We start from the raw sequence: 18,193 nt of genomic DNA on the forward strand, positions 1-18,193 counted from the left end.
TCTCAGATCATGTACAAGACGCCATTTGACTTTGTTTGCTTTGAGTATAGGATAGATGGGTGTGTTGCAGTAACTGTTTGTTTCTACTAACACTTTTGCTTTAACAAGTCCTCGATTGTGTTTTTATGCCTAATTCCGCCTCTTGACTCAATGGGTATTGTCTTTTCCGAGGAAGGCGTGCATTTGGTTTTAGCCTCACTTGTACTGGACTGGCTGACCTTACTAACCCTACGTCTGTCTCATGCTGGGACCATAGCTCAGCCGGCACCTGGTTTATTGCCCCCTGCAAAAGTTCAGCCGTAGTTCTTTCTGAGTCTGGTGTTGCCATTACTTGCTCGGATTGCTTTTGTCTGATAATCACCTCCTGTGGAATGCCTAATAATGAAGTACCACATAGAATTTTTATGTAGTTTTGGTCAGTGGAATGAAAGATTAACAGATTTATTGTCGGTTCCCATTTACTTTGCGTGGCTTGTTTCATCATCTGTCCTAAATGCTTGGTTTCCCATTTTTTCCCTACATATAAAGGTATATGCGGTACTGAATCATTCATATCAAACCATTTGTTTATGAATTCGTTTTCGGTTATTTTTAAGGCTGCTCCTTGTTCACCTATTATTATGTATTGTGAGATCATTTCAATTTTTGTTCTTTTGTTTCTTCTTGCCATTCTTCTTCTAGAATTTTGTTTCTTGTTGGGTCATATTTCATTATGCAATGAAATCCTGTCTTAGGTATTCGTAACTCGGGGTCTGTGCTTCAATGAATTTACCCCATTCGTTAATGATCTGCTTTACATCCTCTTCTATCTGCCCTATCAATATACGTTTGCTTCAGCTTGGAAATCATCATTTGAGCTCCTGCATATCTACATACACTCCGTCAGTGGAGCACCAAATTTGCAAGCCTAATTTACACAATGCATCCCTTCCTAATAGGTTAATAGGCGTTTGATCTGATATCAGAATAGGCATGGTTACACTTTTGTCTTTTGTTTGTAGGCAAATTGGAGCTGTCATAGGGATTAACTGTATTTGTCCGAGAATCCTACTGTCTTTACAAATTTTCCAGACATGGGAGGTGTGAGGCATAATTTGATTTTACACATGTATAGACTGCTCCTGTGTCTATCATCATTGGAACTGTTTTGCCTTCTACTTCTATTTGCAATATGGGTTCTTGGTTTGCATTGTTTGTTAAAACTGGTAGTAGACTCTCCCCTATAAGATTCTCTGGGCACCCCTAATAATTTGGATTTGGATTTCTCCATGGGCCTGCAAAATTTTGATAGCGTGTCTGGTTCCCTGCACACCTTCTAAACTCGGGGTCTGCTGTCCATGGATTGGGACAATCTCTTCTTATATGTCCTGGCTGTCCACATCTCCAGCACAGTCCTGGAGGAAGATTAACAGCTCTGTTTCCTCCTTTTGGAGGTTGCAGTTGTTTTCTTTTCCACTCAGGGGGTTCTGGCTGGGCATAGACATTAACAATGGGTGTAGGTGTCGGGGTTGTATTTGGAGGGGTCAATGTGGGCACAGCTGGGTGTGAAATGTTAATGGGAGCCATTAAACTCATTTGGTTGGACTCCTCAGTTTTCACCACTGCTTGAGTCTTTTCTTGTTTCTAGCTGTTAGTTCCTCAAGTTGCAACTGGGTCAGTTTTCGTTGAATCTCTTTCTCTTGTTCTTTGAGCCTCAACTCATTTTTCCTATAGAGTTCAACCGCATGAGTCACATGATCACAAAACTCTTTGTGTGATTTGGAGGTCAAACCGACTACATCCTCCAGCTTGCTTTTTACAGTTAGTGGCATGGCCTCTATTACAGAGTTTCTAAACAACGTAGACATAAGAGGTCACCTTCTGGATTCCCTTCAGTTTCTTGTCTCCATCTTTTCAATTGTCTCTGTACATAGGTGATGGGATTTTCAGTTTCCCCAACTGGTCTCCCCTCAATGCTTTCCGGGTCGACCCTAGTGGGGTACTCAGCTCGTAGTGCCTGCCACATGTCGGGACGGTGTGCATCAAACTCAATGCCGTCCATGTTATGAGTGTCCACTGCTCCCTCGAGGCCCGCTGCCTGTAAGATTTCTTCCATCTTTATCCCTCCTATAGTTTTTGCTAGGAGTGCTTTGACATCCCCCACGGCCAAAAGTTTGCCTGCTGTCTCTTCCTCAAACACCCTAATCCATTTTCCAGCTCCCTCGTGCATGTCAGGTAACCGGGTGATCAGACACTCTACATCTTGTGTGGCCCATGGAATATATTGAGCTCTTGTACCCTTAATTAAAATTGGAAGCTGTTTGTTCTGTGCTCTTAATCGTCCTTTATGGAGTGTCCCCCTGTTCTCATCAGATTCAAACTCTCTTAACCTCATTTCTGTATCTTTGAATTTTTGTGTTATTTCTTCTTCTAGCCCGCATCCCTCATTGAGATCCTCATTTTCCCTTTCTGACTGAGATTTTTGTTCATATGGTATTTTCATTTTGTCTAAGGCTGTCTGTATTTCTCCATAACAGTCTAAATAATCGCTTTCTTGTGGCTTTTTAATTTGTTTGGTTTTGGGTCTTACATCCTGTCCTGTCGGCTTCTCTTGTTCTAAATCAATTTCCCCTTCCATCCCAAGCTCGCCTAACACTTGAACTTTTCCCTTGAGTAATGGAAATTGTCCTTCAGAGTTTCCATACGGAGGGGGATCTACTAACCTCTTTTCTTTTTCCTTTATTTCTTGGTTTGCCTCTTTCAGAATTTTTCTTGCCTGTTTTAGGGTTTTTAGTAAATCTTCGCCTTCTTTTTTAAATAATTTTAAAACTTCTTGCTCTTTTTGTCTTTTTTCTTCTCTCTTTTCCCGGTTCAGGAATATGCCTTTAGTTTTGTAATTTTTTACCAATGTTTCCATTTCCTCACACAATGTCACCTCAAATGTTCCCTCTTCAGGCCATTTAGTACTCAAATTTTTTGTTCTCTTTTGCCACTTTCTGCAGAGCTTATGTATCAGTTCCTTAAGCAGAGGATGCTTTGCTCCCAATGTTTCTGCCGGAGTTGTCATAACTTCGCTATAAGTCAACCTGTATAACCTGTAAGAATAGTTTTTCCCTTCAATAGTTCTTAAAGTGAGGACTCTTAAGTATTTTTACAAAAAACGTCTACTGTACCCGTAAACCAAACAACAATATTCACCACTTTTATCAGCAATATATCGTATGTATCCTCAATAAGTTTGCGACTTACTATACCAGATATGTTTTATCACTGTACTATATAGTCACCAGAATCTATTCAAGCGATATTTAACTTTAGTCAATCACTTTAATTATACGGTATACATTTATACATTCATGAATACACACTCCCTTTATTTACAGGGCTCATACATTCATTCCAACTGTGTCCCTTTATCCTATAGGGCTCATTTATTTTAACACTTACCAGCTATGTCCCTTTATATACAGGGCTCATTCATTTAACCACTTATCATACGTCCCTTTATATATAGGGCTCATTTATATAATCAAACAAGACAAAACTACGAAAGGTTCATACATTCATGCTTCAGTCACACCGTACACATTCAGTTGAGCTCACACAACTAGTACCTACTTTACATAGAACAATTTCTGAACACTAAAACACGAAACAAATATTTCATAAATACTCCTCCTCAATCCAGTGAAATTACCTAACAACCAAGTACTCTGCCTCACTTGTTACTCTTCTGCTACCCAAGCGAAGACAATCTTTTCCCAACTTTCTACTTCACACGTGGTCCTTCAGACAGTCATTCAACTAACACTCATTCTAGCCCACACGTAGACCTCAATTCTTTTTCTTCCACTCCCTATCTCGATTTTTCAACATACCCCTTCCACAATCTATCTTTCAAATTAATAATAAACACATAAGACAAACAGAGCTAGCCCAAAATAACAAACCCCTGTGGAATTTTCCACCTCAATTAATGTCTGGTATTGGCATGATCCAGATTTAAACAGTTTTAACCTTCTTTTCCGCTCGTTATACCTTACTTTATTGTCACTTTATGTACTTACGGGTCCTTTATCCTTTTGAAGTTTTCTATTGTCTTTTTGTATTTCTTTCTGCGTTTTACTTGAGTTTGAAATGTAATTAATTTGTCCAATACCCACAAAAATTGGGAATTTTAATTGCCAAGGAGGAATTTACACTGAATTCAGGAATTTGACACCTCTCTTGGACTCACCCACAGCAGCGCTTTAATCCACCTGCAGGATTTTACCTTTTATCTACAAACTAACATATATTCTATCTGCATTCACTGTTCTCCTCAAGTCCAAACCAACAGAAAATACAGATTACTGCATGCTTTTTAGTGTTTTTGAAATCAAAACCCAATTTTCTTTCAATTATAAGAATCTTTTCTTCCCTTGGTTCGATTATTTTTAGAAGAACATAAGGTGTCTCACCACGAGTAGGTTCTGGCGAACAATACAACCTAACTATGAAGCAAAAACTGCTTACCTTTGGCCAAGTTGTTGTGTTGTCCGTCCAAAACTCGCTCGCAGTTGTCCACCCTGTTGTCCTTTTCTATCCTGTTCGTGATGCCAATTGTTGTGGATTCCCGGATTAAAGAAGACTCGAGCATTAGGTTTTGATAGCAAAAATTCAGACTTTTATTGATCAATACCAGCCGAGTCTGTCTAAGGTCCACACAGAACCACTCTATAGACAGCACTCCCGCTTACCACTATTCAGGGGTTTTTATATGGTCATCACACTACCACGTCACAGTAATAAATGGTGGCCTCCTGAATAACCCTTGTTAAATGAGGATCACAGGTGTATGACAACAGATGTAAAATGCCAAGAACAGATGGGTTCTAAATAGTGGGTTTCTTAGCTTATGTCTGACTGCAGTTATAATGGTAACTGAATTATATATGATTTACTTTATATTTCGATTAGCAAAAACTTCTTCACCTTTAAAGTAGCTGTTCTTTAAACAGAGTTTGACTGTTTTTAACTACTTAACTAATGCTCTTATCTTTAATGTAGCTCATTTTGAAGTATTTTTTTGTATTTCATTCATTACTTATCTAGTATAATGGCACTTGAGTGTGCCTCACCTTAAAATAGGGGCTTTTTGCAGCAGCTTTAAGCTACGGCCATACCACCCTGTTCACGCCTGATCTGATCTCGTCTGATCTCAGAAGCTAAGCAGAGTTGGGCCTAGTTAGTACTTGGATGGGAGACTGCCTAGGAATACCAGGTGCTGTAAGTTTTTGAGTTTTTTCACTACTTATCTAATACACTGGCCCTTAGTGTGGCCAAAGTTTGACCAGCTCTTTGCTTTCCCTTACTGCTTATTTAATTCAATTGCCTTTAAAGTAGCTGTTCTTTAAACAGAGTTTGACTGTTTTTAACTACTGAACTAATGCTCTTATCTTTAATGTAGCTCATTTTGAAGTATTTTTTGTATTTCATTCATTACTTATCTAGTATAATGGCACTTAGTGTGCCTCACCTTAAAATAGGGGGCTTTTTGCAGCAGCTTTCGCTTACGGCCATACCACCCTGTTCACGCCTGATCTCGTCTGATCTCAGAAGCTAAGCAGAGTTGGGCCTAATTAGTGGTTGCTTGGATGGGAGACTGCCTAGGAATACCAGGTGCTGTAAGTTTTTGAGTTTTTCACTACTTATCTAATACACTGGCCCAGTGTGTGGCCAAAGTTTGACCAGCTCTTTGCTTTCCCTTACTGTATTTAATTCAATTGCCTTTAAAGTAGCTGTTCTTTAAACAGAGTTTGACTGTTTTTAACTACTTAACTAATGCTCTTATCTTTAATGTAGCTCATTTTGAAGTATTTTTTTGTATTTCATTCATTACTTATCTAGTATAATGGCACTTAGTGTGCCTCACCTTAAAATAGGGGGCTTTTGCAGCAGCTTTGCTTATGGCCATCCCACCCTGTTCCACGCCTGATCTCGTCTGATCTCAGAAGCTAAGCAGAGTTGGGCCTAGTTAGTACTTGGATGGGAGACTGCCTAGGAATACCAGGTGCTGTAAGTTTTTGAGTTTTTCACTACTTATCTAATACACTGGCCCTTAGTGTGGCCAAAGTTTGACCAGCTCTTTGCTTTCCCCTTACTGTATTTAATTCAATTGCCTTTAAAGTAGCTGTTCTTTAAAGCAGAGTTTGACTGTTTTTAACTACTTAACTAATGCTCTTATCTTTAATGTAGCTCATTTTGAAGTATTTTTGTATTTCATTCATTACTTATCTAGTATAATGGCACTTAGTGTGCCTCACCTTAAAATAGGGGGCTTTTTGCAGCAGCTTTCGCTACACTGCCATACCACCCTGTTAACGCCTGATCTCGTCTGATCTCAGAAGCTAAGCAGAGTTGGGCCTAGTTAGTACTTGGATGGGAGACTGCCTAGGAATACCAGGTGCTGTAAGTTTTGAGTTTTTTCACTACTTATCTAATACACTGGCCCTTAGTGTGGCCAAAGTTTGACCAGCTCTTTGCTTTCCCTTACTGCTTATTTAATTCAATTGCCTTTAAAGTAGCTGTTCTTTAAACAGAGTTTGACTGTTTTTAACTACTTAACTAATGCTCTTATCTTTAATGTAGCTCATTTGAAGTATTTTTTTGTATTTCATTCATTACTTATCTAGTATAATGGCACTTAGTGTGCCTCACCTTAAAATAGGGGCTTTTGCAGCAGCTTTTCGGCTACGGCCATCCCACCCTGTTCACGCCTGATCTCGTCTGATCTCAGAAGCTAAGCAGGAGTTGGGCCTAGTTAGTACTTGGATGGGAGACTGCCTAGGAATACCAGGTGCTGTAAGTTTTTGAGTTTTTCACTACTTATCTAATACACTGGCCCTTAGTGTGGCCAAAGTTTGACCAGCTCTTTGCTTTCCCTTACTGCTTATTTAATTCAATTGCCTTTAAGTAGCTGTTCTTTAAACAGAGTTTGACTGTTTTAACTACTTAACTAATGCTCTTATCTTTAATGTAGCTCATTTTGAAGTATTTTTTTGTATTTCATTCATTACTTATCTGAGTATAATGGCACTTAGTGTGCCTCACCTTAAAATAGGGGGCTTTTTGCAGCTTTTAACTTCACGGCCATCCCACCCTGTTCACGCCTGATCTCGTCTGATCTCAGAAGCTAAGCAGAGTTGGGCCTAGTTGGTACTTGGATGGGAGACTGCCTAGGAATACCAGGTGCTGTAAGTTTTGAGTTTTTCACTACTTATCTAATACACTGGCCCTTAGTGTGGCCAAAGTTTGACCAGCTCTTTGCTTTCCTTACTGCTTATTTAATTCAATTGCCTTTAAAGTAGCTGTTCTTTAAACAGAGTTTTGACTGTTTTTAACTACTTAACTAATGCTCTTATCTTTAATGTAGCTCATTTTGAAGTATTTTTGTATTTCATTCATTACTTATCTAGTATAATGGCACTTAGTGTGCCTCACCTTAAAATAGGGGCTTTTTGCAGCAGCTTTAGCTTACAGCCATACCACCCTGTTCACGCCTTTTCGATCTCGTCTGATCTCAGAAGCTAAGCAGAGTTGGGCCTAGTTAGTACTTGGATGGGAGACTGCCTAGGAATACCAGGTGCTGTAAGTTTTGAGTTTTTCACTACTTATCTAATACACTGGCCCTTAGTGTGGCCAAAGTTTGACCAGCTCTTTGCTTTCCCGCCTGCTTATTTAATTCAATTGCCTTTAAAGTAGCTGTTCTTTAAACAGAGTTTGACTGTTTTAACTACTTAACTAATGCTCTTATCTTTAATGTAGCTCATTTTTGAAGCATTTTTGTATTTCATTCATTACTTATCTAGTATAATGGCATAGTGTGCCTCACCTTAAAATAGGGAGGCTTTTTGCAGCAGCTTTGGCTTACGGCCATACCACCCTGTTCACGCCTGATCTCGTCTGATCTCAGAAGCTAAGCAGAGTTGGGCCTAGTTAGTACTTGGATGGGAGACTGCCTAGGAATACCAGGTGCTGTAAGTTTTGAGTTTTTCACTACTTATCTAATACACTGGCCCTTAGTGTGGCCAAAGTTTGACCAGCTCTTTGCTTTCCCTTACTGCTTATTTAATTCAATTGCCTTTAAAGTAGCTGTTCTTTAAACAGAGTTTGACTGTTTTTAACTACTTAACTAATGCTCTTATCTTTAATGTAGCTCATTTTGAAGTATTTTTTGTATTTCATTCATTACTTATCTAGTATAATGGCACTTAGTGTGCCTCACCTTAAAATAGGGGGCTTTTTGCAGCAGCTTTGGCTTGCACGGCCATCCCACCTGTTCACGCCTGATCTCGTCTGATCTCAGAAGCTAAGCAGAGTTGGGCCTAGTTAGTACTTGGATGGGAGACTGCCTAGGAATACCAGGTGCTGTAAGTTTTTGAGTTTTTCACTACTTATCTAATACACTGGCCCATTAGTGTGGCCAAAGTTTGACCAGCTCTTTGCTTTCCCTTACTGTATTTAATTCAATTGCCTTTAAAGTAGCTGTCTGTTCTTTAAACAGAGTTTGACTGTTTTTAACTACTTAACTAATGCTCTTATCTTTAATGTAGCTCATTTTGAAGTATTTTTGTATTTCATTCATTACTTATCTAGTATAATGGCACTTAGTGTGCCTCACCTTAAAATAAGGGCTTTTTGCAGCAGCTTTAGAAACTACGACCATACCCACCCTGTTCACGCCTGATCTCGTCTGATCTCAGAAGCTAAGCAGAGTTGGGCCTAGTTAGTACTTGGATGGGGAGACTGCCTAGGAATACCAGGTGCTGTAAGTTTTGAGTTTTTCACTACTTATCTAATACACTGGCCCATAGTGTGGCCAAAGTTTGACCAGCTCTTTGCTTTCCCTTACTGCTTATTTAATTCAAAGTGCCTTTAAAGTAGCTGTTCTTTAAACAGAGTTTGACTGTTTTAACTACTTAACTAATGCTCTTATCTTTAATGTAGCTCATTTTGAAGTATTTTTTGTATTTCATTCATTACTTATCTAGTATAATGGCACTTAGTGTGCCTCACCTTAAAATAGGGGCTTTTTGCTGCAGCTTTGGCTTACGGCCATACCACCCTGTTCACGCCTGATCTCGTCTGATCTCAGAAGCTAAGCAGAGTTGGGCCTAGTTAGTACTTGGATGGGACACTGCCTAGGAATACCAGGTGCTGTAAGTTTTTGAGTTTTTTCACTACTTATCTAATACACTGGCCCTTAGTGTGGCCCAAAGTTTGACCAGCTCTTTGCTTTCCCTTACTGCTTATTTAATTCAATTGCCTTTAAAGTAGCTGTTCTTTAAACAGAGTTTGACTGTTTTTAACTCACTTAACTAATGCTCTTGCTATCTTTAATGTAGCTCATTTTGAATTATTTTTGTATTTCATTCATTACTTATCTAGTATAATGGCACTTAGTGTGCCTCACCTTAAAATAGAGGGCTTTTTGCAGCAGCTTTTTCGCTTATGGCCATACCACCCTGTTCATGCCACAGTCTCGTCTGATCTCAGAAGCTTAAGCAGAGTTAAGGCCTAGTTGAGTACTTGGATGGAGACTGCCTAGGAATACCAGGTGCTGTAAGTTTTGAGTTTTTCACTACTTATCTAATACACTGGCCCTTAGTGTGGCCAAAGGTTGACCCAGCTCTTTGCTTTCCCTTACTGCTTATTTAATTCAATTGCCTTTAAAGTAGCTGTTCTTTAAACAGAGTTTGACTGTTTTTAACTACTTAACTAATGCTCTTATCTTTAATGTAGCTCATTTTGGAAGTTTTTATTTTTTTGTATTTCATTTTCATTACTTATCTAGTATAATGGCACTTGAGTGTACCTCACCTTAAAAAATAGGGGGCTTTTGCGCTTGGCTTTACGGCTAGCGGCCCATACCACCCTGTTCACGCCTGATCTCGTCTGATCTCTCAGAAGCTAAGCAGAGTTTGGCCTAGATTAGTACTTGGATGGGAGACTGCCTAGGAATACCAGGTGCTGTATGAAGTTTTTGAGTTTTCCTTTGCTTATCTAATGCTCAGCGCCAAAGTGTGGCCAAAGTTTTGACCAGCTCTTTGCTAACCCTTACTGCTTATTTAATTCAATTTGCCTTTAAAGTAGCTGTTCTTTAAACAGAGTTTGACTGTTTTTAACTACTTAACTAATGCTCTTATCTTTAATGCTTGAAACTCATTTTGAAGTATTTACATGTTCATTTCATTTTCAGCAGCCATCTAGTATAATGCTTCATAGTGTGCCTCTACCTTAAAAATAGAGGCTTTTTGCAGCAGCTTTAGCTTTACGACCATACCACCCTGTTCCACGCCCTGATCTCGTCTGATCTCAGAAGCTAAGCAGAGTTGGGCCTAGTTAGTACTTGCTTGGATGGGTGGCTGCCTAGGAATACCAGGTGCTGTAAGTTTTTGAGTTTTTTCACTGCTTATCTAATACACTGGCCCTTAGTGTGGCCAAAGTTTGACCAGCTACTTTGCTTTCCCTTACTGCTTATTTAATTCAATTGCCTTTAAAGTAGCTGTTCTTTAAACAACAGGGTGAGCTATTTTTAACTGCTTAGCTAATGCTCTTATCTTTAATGTAGCTCCATTTTGAAGTATTTTTTGTATTTCATTCATTACTTATCTGAGTATAATGGCGCTTAGTGTACCTCACCTTAAAATGGGGAGCTTTTGCAGCCAGCTTTTAGCTTATGGCCATCCCACCCTGTTCACGCAGTCTCATCTGATCTCAGAGAAGCTAAAAGCAGAGTTGGGCCTAGATTGAAGTACTTGGATGGTAGACTGCCTAAAGGAATACCAGGTGCTGTAAGTTTTGAGTTTCACTACTTATCAATACACACTGGCCCATAGTGTTGGCCCAAGTTTGATTAGCTCTTTGCTTTCCCTTACTGTATTTAATTCAATTGCCTTTAAAGTAGCTGTTCTTTAGAAGCGGAGTTTGACTGTTTTTAACTTCTTAACTAATGCTCTTATCTTCTATTGTAGCTCATTTTGAAGTATTTTTGTATTTCATTCATTACTTATCTAGTATAATGGCGCCTGGTGTGCCTCACCCCTTAAATAGAGGGCTTTTTGCAGCCTCACTTTAGCTTCACGACCATCCCACCCTGTTCCACGCCTGATCTCGTCAGATCTCAAGCTAAGCAGAGTTGAGCCTAATTAGTACTTGGATGGGGAGACTGCCTAGGGAATACCAGGTGCTGTAAGTTTTTTGAGATTTTCACTACTTATCTAATACACTGGCCCATAGTGTGGCCAAAGTTTGACCAGCTCTTTGCTTTCCCTTACTGCTTATTTAAATTCAATTTGCCTTTAAAGTAGCTGTTCTTTAAACAGAGTTTGACTGTTTTAACTACTTAACTAGTACTCTTATCTTTACAATGTAGCTCATTTTGGAAGTATTTTTTGTAATTCATTCATTACTTATCTAGTATAATGGCACTTGAGTGTACCTCACCTTAAAATAGGGGGCTTTTGCAGCAGCTTTTGCTTACGGCTATCCCACCCTGTTCACGCCTGATGTCGTCTGATCTCTCAGAAGCTAAGCAAGAGTTGGGCCTTGTTGGTACTTGGATGGGGAGACTACACACAAGAATACCAGGTGCTGTAAGTTTTTGAGTTTTTCACTACTTATCCTAATACACTGGCCCTTAGTGTGGCCAAAGGATTTGACCAAAGCTCTTTGCTTTCCCATACTGCTTATTTTATTCAATTTGCTTTAAAGTAGCTGTTCTTTAAACAGAGTGTTGACTGTTTTTAACTACTTAACTAATGCTCTTATCTTTAATGTAGCTCATTTTGAAGTATTTTTTGTATTTCATTCATTACTTATCTAGTATAATGGCACATGAGTATTGCCTCACCTTAAAATAGGGGCTTTTGCAGCAGCTTTGCAGCTTCACAGCCCATACCACCATATTCCATACAGATCTGCGTCTGATCTCAGAAGCTAAGCAGAAGTTGGGGCCTAGATTGAGTACTTGAATGGGAGACTGCCTAGGAATACCAGGTGCTACCTTAAGTTTTTAGAGTTTTTTTCACTGCCTGCTCTAATACACTGGCCCTTAGGTATGGCCAAAAGTTTGACCAGCTCTTTGCTTTCCCTTACTGCTTATTTAATTCAGGTACCTTTAAAGTGGCTGTTCTTTAAACAGAGTTTGACTGTTTTAACTACTTAACTAATGTCTTATCTTTAATGTGCTCATTTTGAGTATTTTTGTATTTCATTCATTACTCATCTAGTATAATGGCACTTAGTGTGCCTCACCTTAAAATAGGGGCTTTTTGCAGCAGCTTTAAGCTTACGGCCATCCCACCCTGTTCACGCCTGATCTCGTCTGATCTCAGAAGCTAAGCAGAGTTGGGCCTAGTTAGTACTTGGATGGGAGACTGCCTAGGAATACCAGGTGCTGTAAGTTTTGAGTTTTTCACTACTTATCTAATACACTGGCCCTTAGTGTGGCCAAAGTTTGACCAGCTCTTTGCTTTCCCTTACTGCTTATTTAATTCAATTGCCTTTAAAGTAGCTGTTCTTTAAACAGAGTTTGACTGTTTTTAACTACTTAACTAATGCTCTTATCTTTAATGTAGCTCATTTTGAAGTATTTTTTGTATTTCATTCATTACTTATCTAGTATAATGGCACTTAGTGTGCCTCACCTTAAAATAGGGGCTTTTGCAGCAGCTTTAGCTTACGGCCATACCACCCTGTTCACGCCTGATCTCGTCTGATCTCAGAAGCTAAGCAGAGTTGGGCCTAGTTAGTACTTGGATGGGAGACTGCCTAGGAATACCAGGTGCTGTAAGTTTTGAGTTTTTCACTACTTATCTAATACACTGGCCCTTAGTGTGGCCAAAGTTTGACCAGCTCTTTGCTTTCCCTTACTGCTTATTTAATTCAATTGCCTTTAAAGTAGCTGTTCTTTAAACAGAGTTTGACTGTTTTTAACTACTTAACTAATGCTCTTATCTTTAATGTAGCTCATTTTGAAGTATTTTTTTGTATTTCATTCATTACTTATCTAGTATAATGGCACTTAGTGTGCCTCACCTTAAAATAGGGGGCTTTTGCAGCAGCTTTAGCTTACGGCCATACCACCCTGTTCACGCCTGATCTCGTCTGATCTCAGAAGCTAAGCAGAGTTGGGCCTAGTTAGTACTTGGATGGGAGACTGCCTAGGAATACCAGGTGCTGTAAGTTTTGAGTTTTTCACTACTTATCTAATACACTGGCCCTTAGTGTGGCCAAAGTTTGACCAGCTCTTTGCTTTCCCTTACTGCTTATTTAATTCAATTGCCTTTAAAGTAGCTGTTCTTTAAACAGAGTTTGACTGTTTTTAACTACTTAACTAATGCTCTTATCTTTAATGTAGCTCATTTTGAAGTATTTTTTGTATTTCATTCATTACTTATCTAGTATAATGGCACTTAGTGTGCCTCACCTTAAAATAGGGGGCTTTTTGCAGCAGCTTGCGCTTACGGCCATACCACCCTGTTCACGCCTGATCTCGTCTGATCTCAGAAGCTAAGCAGAGTTGGGCCTAGTTAGTACTTGGATGGGAGACTGCCTAGGAATACCAGGTGCTGTAAGTTTTGAGTTTTTCACTACTTATCTAATACACTGGCCCTTAGTGTGGCCAAAGTTTGACCAGCTCTTTGCTTTCCCTTACTGCTTATTTAATTCAATTGCCTTTAAAGTAGCTGTTCTTTAAACAGAGTTTGACTGTTTTTAACTACTTAACTAATGCTCTTATCTTTAATGTAGCTCATTTTGAAGTATTTTTTTGTATTTCATTCATTACTTATCTAGTATAATATTGGCACTTAGTGTACCTCTGCCTTAAAATAGGGGGCTTTTGCAGCAGCTTTTGCTTCACGGCCCATCCCACCCTGTTCCGCCTGATGTGTAAATCTGATCTCAGAAACTAAGCAGAGTTGGAATTTATGAATTCGTACTTGGATGAGAGACTGCCTAGGAATGCCAGGTGCTGTAAGTTTTTGAGTTTTTTTCACTACTTGTATCAATACACTGGTGCTTAGTGTGGCCAAAAGTTTGACCAGCTCTTTGCTTTCCCTTACTGCTTATTTAATTCAATTACGCTTTAAAGTAGCTATTTCTTTAAACAGAGTTTGACTGTTTTTAACTACTTAACTAATATACTTATCTTTAATGTAGCTCATTTTGAGTATTTTTAACTTATTTCATTCATTACTTATCTAGTATAATGGCACTTAGTGTGCCTCACCTTAAAATAGGGGCTTTTTGCACGCGGCTTTGAAAGCTGCATGACCGCCTGCCCACCTGTTCACGCCTGATCTCATCTGATCTCAGAAGCGACTAAGCAGAGTTGGGCCTGATTAGTACTTGGATGGTAGACTGCCTAAAGGAATATGCAGGTGCTATAAGTTTTTGAGTTTTCACTGCTTATCTAATACACTGGCCCTTAGTGTGCCCAAAGTTTGACCAATGCTTTGCTTTCCCTTACTGCTTATTTAATTCTGGTGCCTTTAAAAAGTAGCTGTTCTTTAAAAATAGTTTGACTATTTTTAACTAACTTAACTAAATACTCTTATCTTTAGTATAGCTCATTTTGGAAGTATTTTTTGTCTTTCATTCATTGCTTATCTAGTATAGTAGCCTTAGTGTGCCTCACCTTAAAATAGGGGGCTTTTTTTGCAACACGCTCTTTCGCTTCACGACCATACCACCCTGTTCCATACAGATCTCGTGTGATCTCAGCTGCTAAACAGAGTTGGGCCCTAGTTAATTGCTTAGGATGGGAGACTGCCTAGGAATGCTACCAGGTGCTGTAAGTTTTTTGAGTTTTTTCACTACTTATCTAATACACACTGGCCCTTAGTGTGGCCAGAAGTTTGACCAGCTCTTTGCTTTCCCTTACTGCTTATTTAATTCAATTGCCTTTAAAGTAGCTGTTCTTTAAACAGAGTTTGACTGTTTTTAACTCACTTAACTCATACTCTTATCTTTAATGTAGCTCATTTTTGAAGTATTTTTTGTATTTCATTCATTACTTATCTAGTATAATGGCACTTAGTGTACTCTCACCTTAAAATAGGGAGCTTTTGCAGCAGCTTTGGCTTCGGGCCATCCCACCCTGTTCACGCCCTGATCTCGCTCTGATCTCAGAAGCTAAGCAGAGTTGGGCCTAGTTAGTACTTGGATGGGAGACTGCCTAGGAATACCACGTGCTGTAAGTTTTGAGTTTTCACTACTTATCTAATACACTGGCCCTTAGTGTGGCCAAAGTTTGACCAGCTCTTTGCTTTCTTCCTTACTGCTTATTTAATTCAATTGCCTTTAAAGTAGCTGTTCTTTAAACAGAGTTTGACTGTTTTAACTACTTAACTAATGCTCTTATAACTTTAATGTGCTCATTTTGGAAGTATTTTTTTTGTATTTCATTCATTACTTATCTAGTATAATGGCACTTAGTGTGCCTCACCTTAAAATAGGGGCTTTTTGCAGCAGCTTTAAACACGGCCATACCACCCTGTTCACGCCTGATCTCAAGGTCTGATCTCAGAAGCTAAGCAGAGTTGGGCCTAGTTAGTACTTGGATGGGAGACTGCCTAGGAATACCAGGTGCTGTAAGTTTTGAGTTTTTCACTACTTATCTAATACACTGGCCTTAGTATGTGGCCAAAGTTTGACCAGCTCTTTGCTTTCCCGCACTGCTTATTTAATTCAATTGCCTTTAAAGTAGCTGTTCTTTAAACAGAGTTTGATCTGCTTTTAACTACTTAACTAATGCTCTTATCTTTAATGTAGCTCATTTTGAAGTATTTTTTTGTATTTCATTCATTACTTATCTCTAGTATAATGGCACTTAGTGTGCCTCACCTTAAAATAGGGGGCTTTTACAAGCTCACCAGCTTGCAGCCATACCACCCTGTTCACGCCTGATCTCGTCCCTGATCTCTCAGAAGCTAAGCAGAGTTGGGCCTAGTTAGTACTTGGATGGGGAGACTGCCTACAGGAATACCAGGTGCTGTAAGTTTTGAGTTTTTCACTACTTATCTAATACACTGGCCCTTAGTGTGGCCAAAAGTTTGACCAGCTCTTTGCTTTCACTTACTGCTTATTTAATTCAATTGCCTTTAAAGTAGCTGTTCTTTAAACAGAGTTTGGACTGTTTTTAACTACTTAACTAATGCTCTTATCTTTAATGTAGCTCATTTTGAAGTATTTTTGTATTTCATTCATTACTTATCTAGTATAATGGCACTTAGTGTGCCTCACCTTAAAATAGGGGGGCTTTTTGCAGCAGCTTTACTTCTGGCCATCCCACCTGTTCACGCTCTGATCTCGTCTGATCTCAGAAGCTAAGCAGAGTTGGGGCCTAGTTAGTACTTGGATGGGAGACTGCCTAGGAATATAGGTGCTGTAAGTTTTTGAGTTTTTTTCACTACTTATCTATTACACTGGCCCTTAGTGTGGCCCAAAGTTTGACCAGCTCTTTGCTTTCCCTTACTGCTTATTTAATTCAATTGCCTTTAAAGTAGCTGTTCTTTAAACATAGTTTGACTGTTTTAACTACTTAACTAATGCTCTTATCTTTAATGTAGCTCATTTTGAAGTATTTTTTTTTGTATTTCATTCATTGCTTATCTATTATAATGGCACTTAGTGTGCCTCACCTTAAAATAGGGGGCTTTTTGCAGCAGCTTTAAGCTTCACGCCATCCCACCCTGTTCACGCCTGATCTCGTCTGATCTCAGAAGCTAAGCAGAGTTGGGCCTAGTTAGTACTTGGATGGGAGACTGCCTAAGGAATACCAGGCAGGTGCTGTAAGTTTTGAGTTTTTCACTACTTATCTAATACACTGGCCCTTAGTGTGGCCAAAGTTTGACCAGCTCTTTGCTTTCCCTTACTGCTTATTTAATTCAATTGCCCTTTAAAGTAGCTGTTCTTTAAACAGAGTTTGACTGTTTTTAACTACTTAACTAATGCTCTTATCTTTAATGTAGCTGTTTTTGAAGTATTTTTTTGTATTTCATTCATTACTTATCTAGTATAATGGCACTTAGTGTGCCTCACCTTAACCAAAATAGGGGGGCTTTTTGTAGCAGCTTTAGAACACAGCCATCCCACTCCTGTTCACGCCTGATCTCGTCACTGATCTCAGAAGCTAAGCAGAGTTGGGCCTAGTTAGTACTTGGATGGGAGACTGCCTAGGAATACCAGGTGCTGTAAGTTTTGAGTTTTTCACTACTTATCTAATACACTGGCCCTTAGTGTGGCCAAAGTTTGACCAGCTCTTTGCTTTCCATAATACTGCTTATTTAATTCAATTGCCTTTAAAGTAGCTGTTCTTTAAAACAGAGGATTTGACTGCTTTTAACTACTTAACTAATGCTCTTATCTTTAATGTAGCTCATTTTTGAAGTATTTTTTGTATTTCATTCATTACTTATCTAGTATAATGGCACTTAGTGTGCCTCACCCAAAATAGAGAGCTTTTTGCAGTAGCTTTTCGCTTACATTATTCCACCCTGTTCACGCCTGATCTCGTCTGATCTCAGAAGCTAAGCAGAGTTGGGCCTAAGTTAGTACTTGGATGGGAGACTGCCTAGGAATACCAGGTGCTGTAAGTTTTGAGTTTTTTCACTACTTATCTAATACACTGGTCCATAGTGTGGCCAAAGTTGTTGACCAGCTCTTTGCTTTCCCTTTACTGCTTATTTAATTCAATTGCCTTTAAAAAGTAGCTGTTCTTTAAACAAGAGTTTGACTGTTTTTAACTACTTAACTAATGTACTTATCTTTAATGTAGCTCATTTTTGAAGTATTTTTTTGTATTTCATTCCATTACTTATCTAGTATAATGGCACTTGAGTGTGCCTCACCTTAAAATAAGGGGCTTTTTGCAGCAGCTTTTGCTTACGTGCATACCACCCTGTTCACGCCTGATCTCGTCTGATCTCAGAAAGCCTATGCAGAGTTGGGCCTAGTTAGTACTTGGATGGAGACTGCCTAGGAATACCAGGTGCTGTAAGTTTTGAGTTTTTCACTACTTATCTAATACACTGGCCCTTAGTGTGGCCAAAAGTTTGACCAGCTCTTTGCTTTCCCTTACTGTATTTAATTCAATTGCCTTTAAAGTAGCTGTTCTTTAAACAGAGTTTGACTGTTTTTAACTACTTAACTAATGCTCTTATCTTTA

The 18,193-nt window shown here is 39.0% G+C and overlaps 4 non-coding genes and 16 pseudogenes across 4 annotated transcripts; all 20 read left to right on the forward strand.

Moving 5' to 3' along the window:
* Window positions 1-5,130: 5,130 nt before the first annotated feature.
* LOC122339677 lies at window positions 5,131-5,254 on the forward strand (annotated as a pseudogene).
* A 275-nt stretch (window positions 5,255-5,529) lies between these two features.
* Window positions 5,530-5,652, forward strand: LOC122339690 (annotated as a pseudogene).
* A 271-nt stretch (window positions 5,653-5,923) lies between these two features.
* LOC122339664 lies at window positions 5,924-6,043 on the forward strand (annotated as a pseudogene).
* A 274-nt stretch (window positions 6,044-6,317) lies between these two features.
* Window positions 6,318-6,436, forward strand: LOC122339673 (annotated as a pseudogene).
* A 273-nt stretch (window positions 6,437-6,709) lies between these two features.
* LOC122339686 lies at window positions 6,710-6,829 on the forward strand (annotated as a pseudogene).
* A 273-nt stretch (window positions 6,830-7,102) lies between these two features.
* On the forward strand, window positions 7,103-7,221 carry LOC122339676 (annotated as a pseudogene).
* A 271-nt stretch (window positions 7,222-7,492) lies between these two features.
* Window positions 7,493-7,615, forward strand: LOC122339682 (annotated as a pseudogene).
* Window positions 7,616-7,885: 270 nt separating this feature from the next.
* Window positions 7,886-8,004, forward strand: LOC122339722. Its single transcript, XR_006250046.1, has one exon. It is a non-coding gene; the product is annotated as a 5S ribosomal RNA (ribosomal RNA).
* Window positions 8,005-8,279: 275 nt separating this feature from the next.
* LOC122339698 lies at window positions 8,280-8,397 on the forward strand (annotated as a pseudogene).
* A 277-nt stretch (window positions 8,398-8,674) lies between these two features.
* LOC122339700 lies at window positions 8,675-8,795 on the forward strand (annotated as a pseudogene).
* Window positions 8,796-9,067: 272 nt separating this feature from the next.
* On the forward strand, window positions 9,068-9,186 carry LOC122339712 (annotated as a pseudogene).
* Window positions 9,187-12,308: 3,122 nt separating this feature from the next.
* LOC122339727 lies at window positions 12,309-12,427 on the forward strand (annotated as a pseudogene).
* A 271-nt stretch (window positions 12,428-12,698) lies between these two features.
* LOC122339733 lies at window positions 12,699-12,817 on the forward strand. The gene has a single exon (XR_006250047.1). It is a non-coding gene; the product is annotated as a 5S ribosomal RNA (ribosomal RNA).
* A 273-nt stretch (window positions 12,818-13,090) lies between these two features.
* On the forward strand, window positions 13,091-13,209 carry LOC122339745. Its single transcript, XR_006250048.1, has one exon. It is a non-coding gene; the product is annotated as a 5S ribosomal RNA (ribosomal RNA).
* Window positions 13,210-13,482: 273 nt separating this feature from the next.
* LOC122339658 lies at window positions 13,483-13,601 on the forward strand. Its single transcript, XR_006250034.1, has one exon. It is a non-coding gene; the product is annotated as a 5S ribosomal RNA (ribosomal RNA).
* Window positions 13,602-15,502: 1,901 nt separating this feature from the next.
* On the forward strand, window positions 15,503-15,624 carry LOC122339691 (annotated as a pseudogene).
* Window positions 15,625-15,901: 277 nt separating this feature from the next.
* Window positions 15,902-16,027, forward strand: LOC122339705 (annotated as a pseudogene).
* Window positions 16,028-16,301: 274 nt separating this feature from the next.
* LOC122339702 lies at window positions 16,302-16,420 on the forward strand (annotated as a pseudogene).
* Window positions 16,421-17,104: 684 nt separating this feature from the next.
* LOC122339696 lies at window positions 17,105-17,226 on the forward strand (annotated as a pseudogene).
* Window positions 17,227-17,505: 279 nt separating this feature from the next.
* Window positions 17,506-17,624, forward strand: LOC122339699 (annotated as a pseudogene).
* Window positions 17,625-18,193: the final 569 nt, after the last annotated feature.

The sequence above is a fragment of the Puntigrus tetrazona genome, unplaced genomic scaffold, assembly GCF_018831695.1.
Source record: "Puntigrus tetrazona isolate hp1 unplaced genomic scaffold, ASM1883169v1 S000000996, whole genome shotgun sequence".
Taxonomy (NCBI): Eukaryota; Metazoa; Chordata; class Actinopteri; order Cypriniformes; family Cyprinidae; genus Puntigrus; species Puntigrus tetrazona.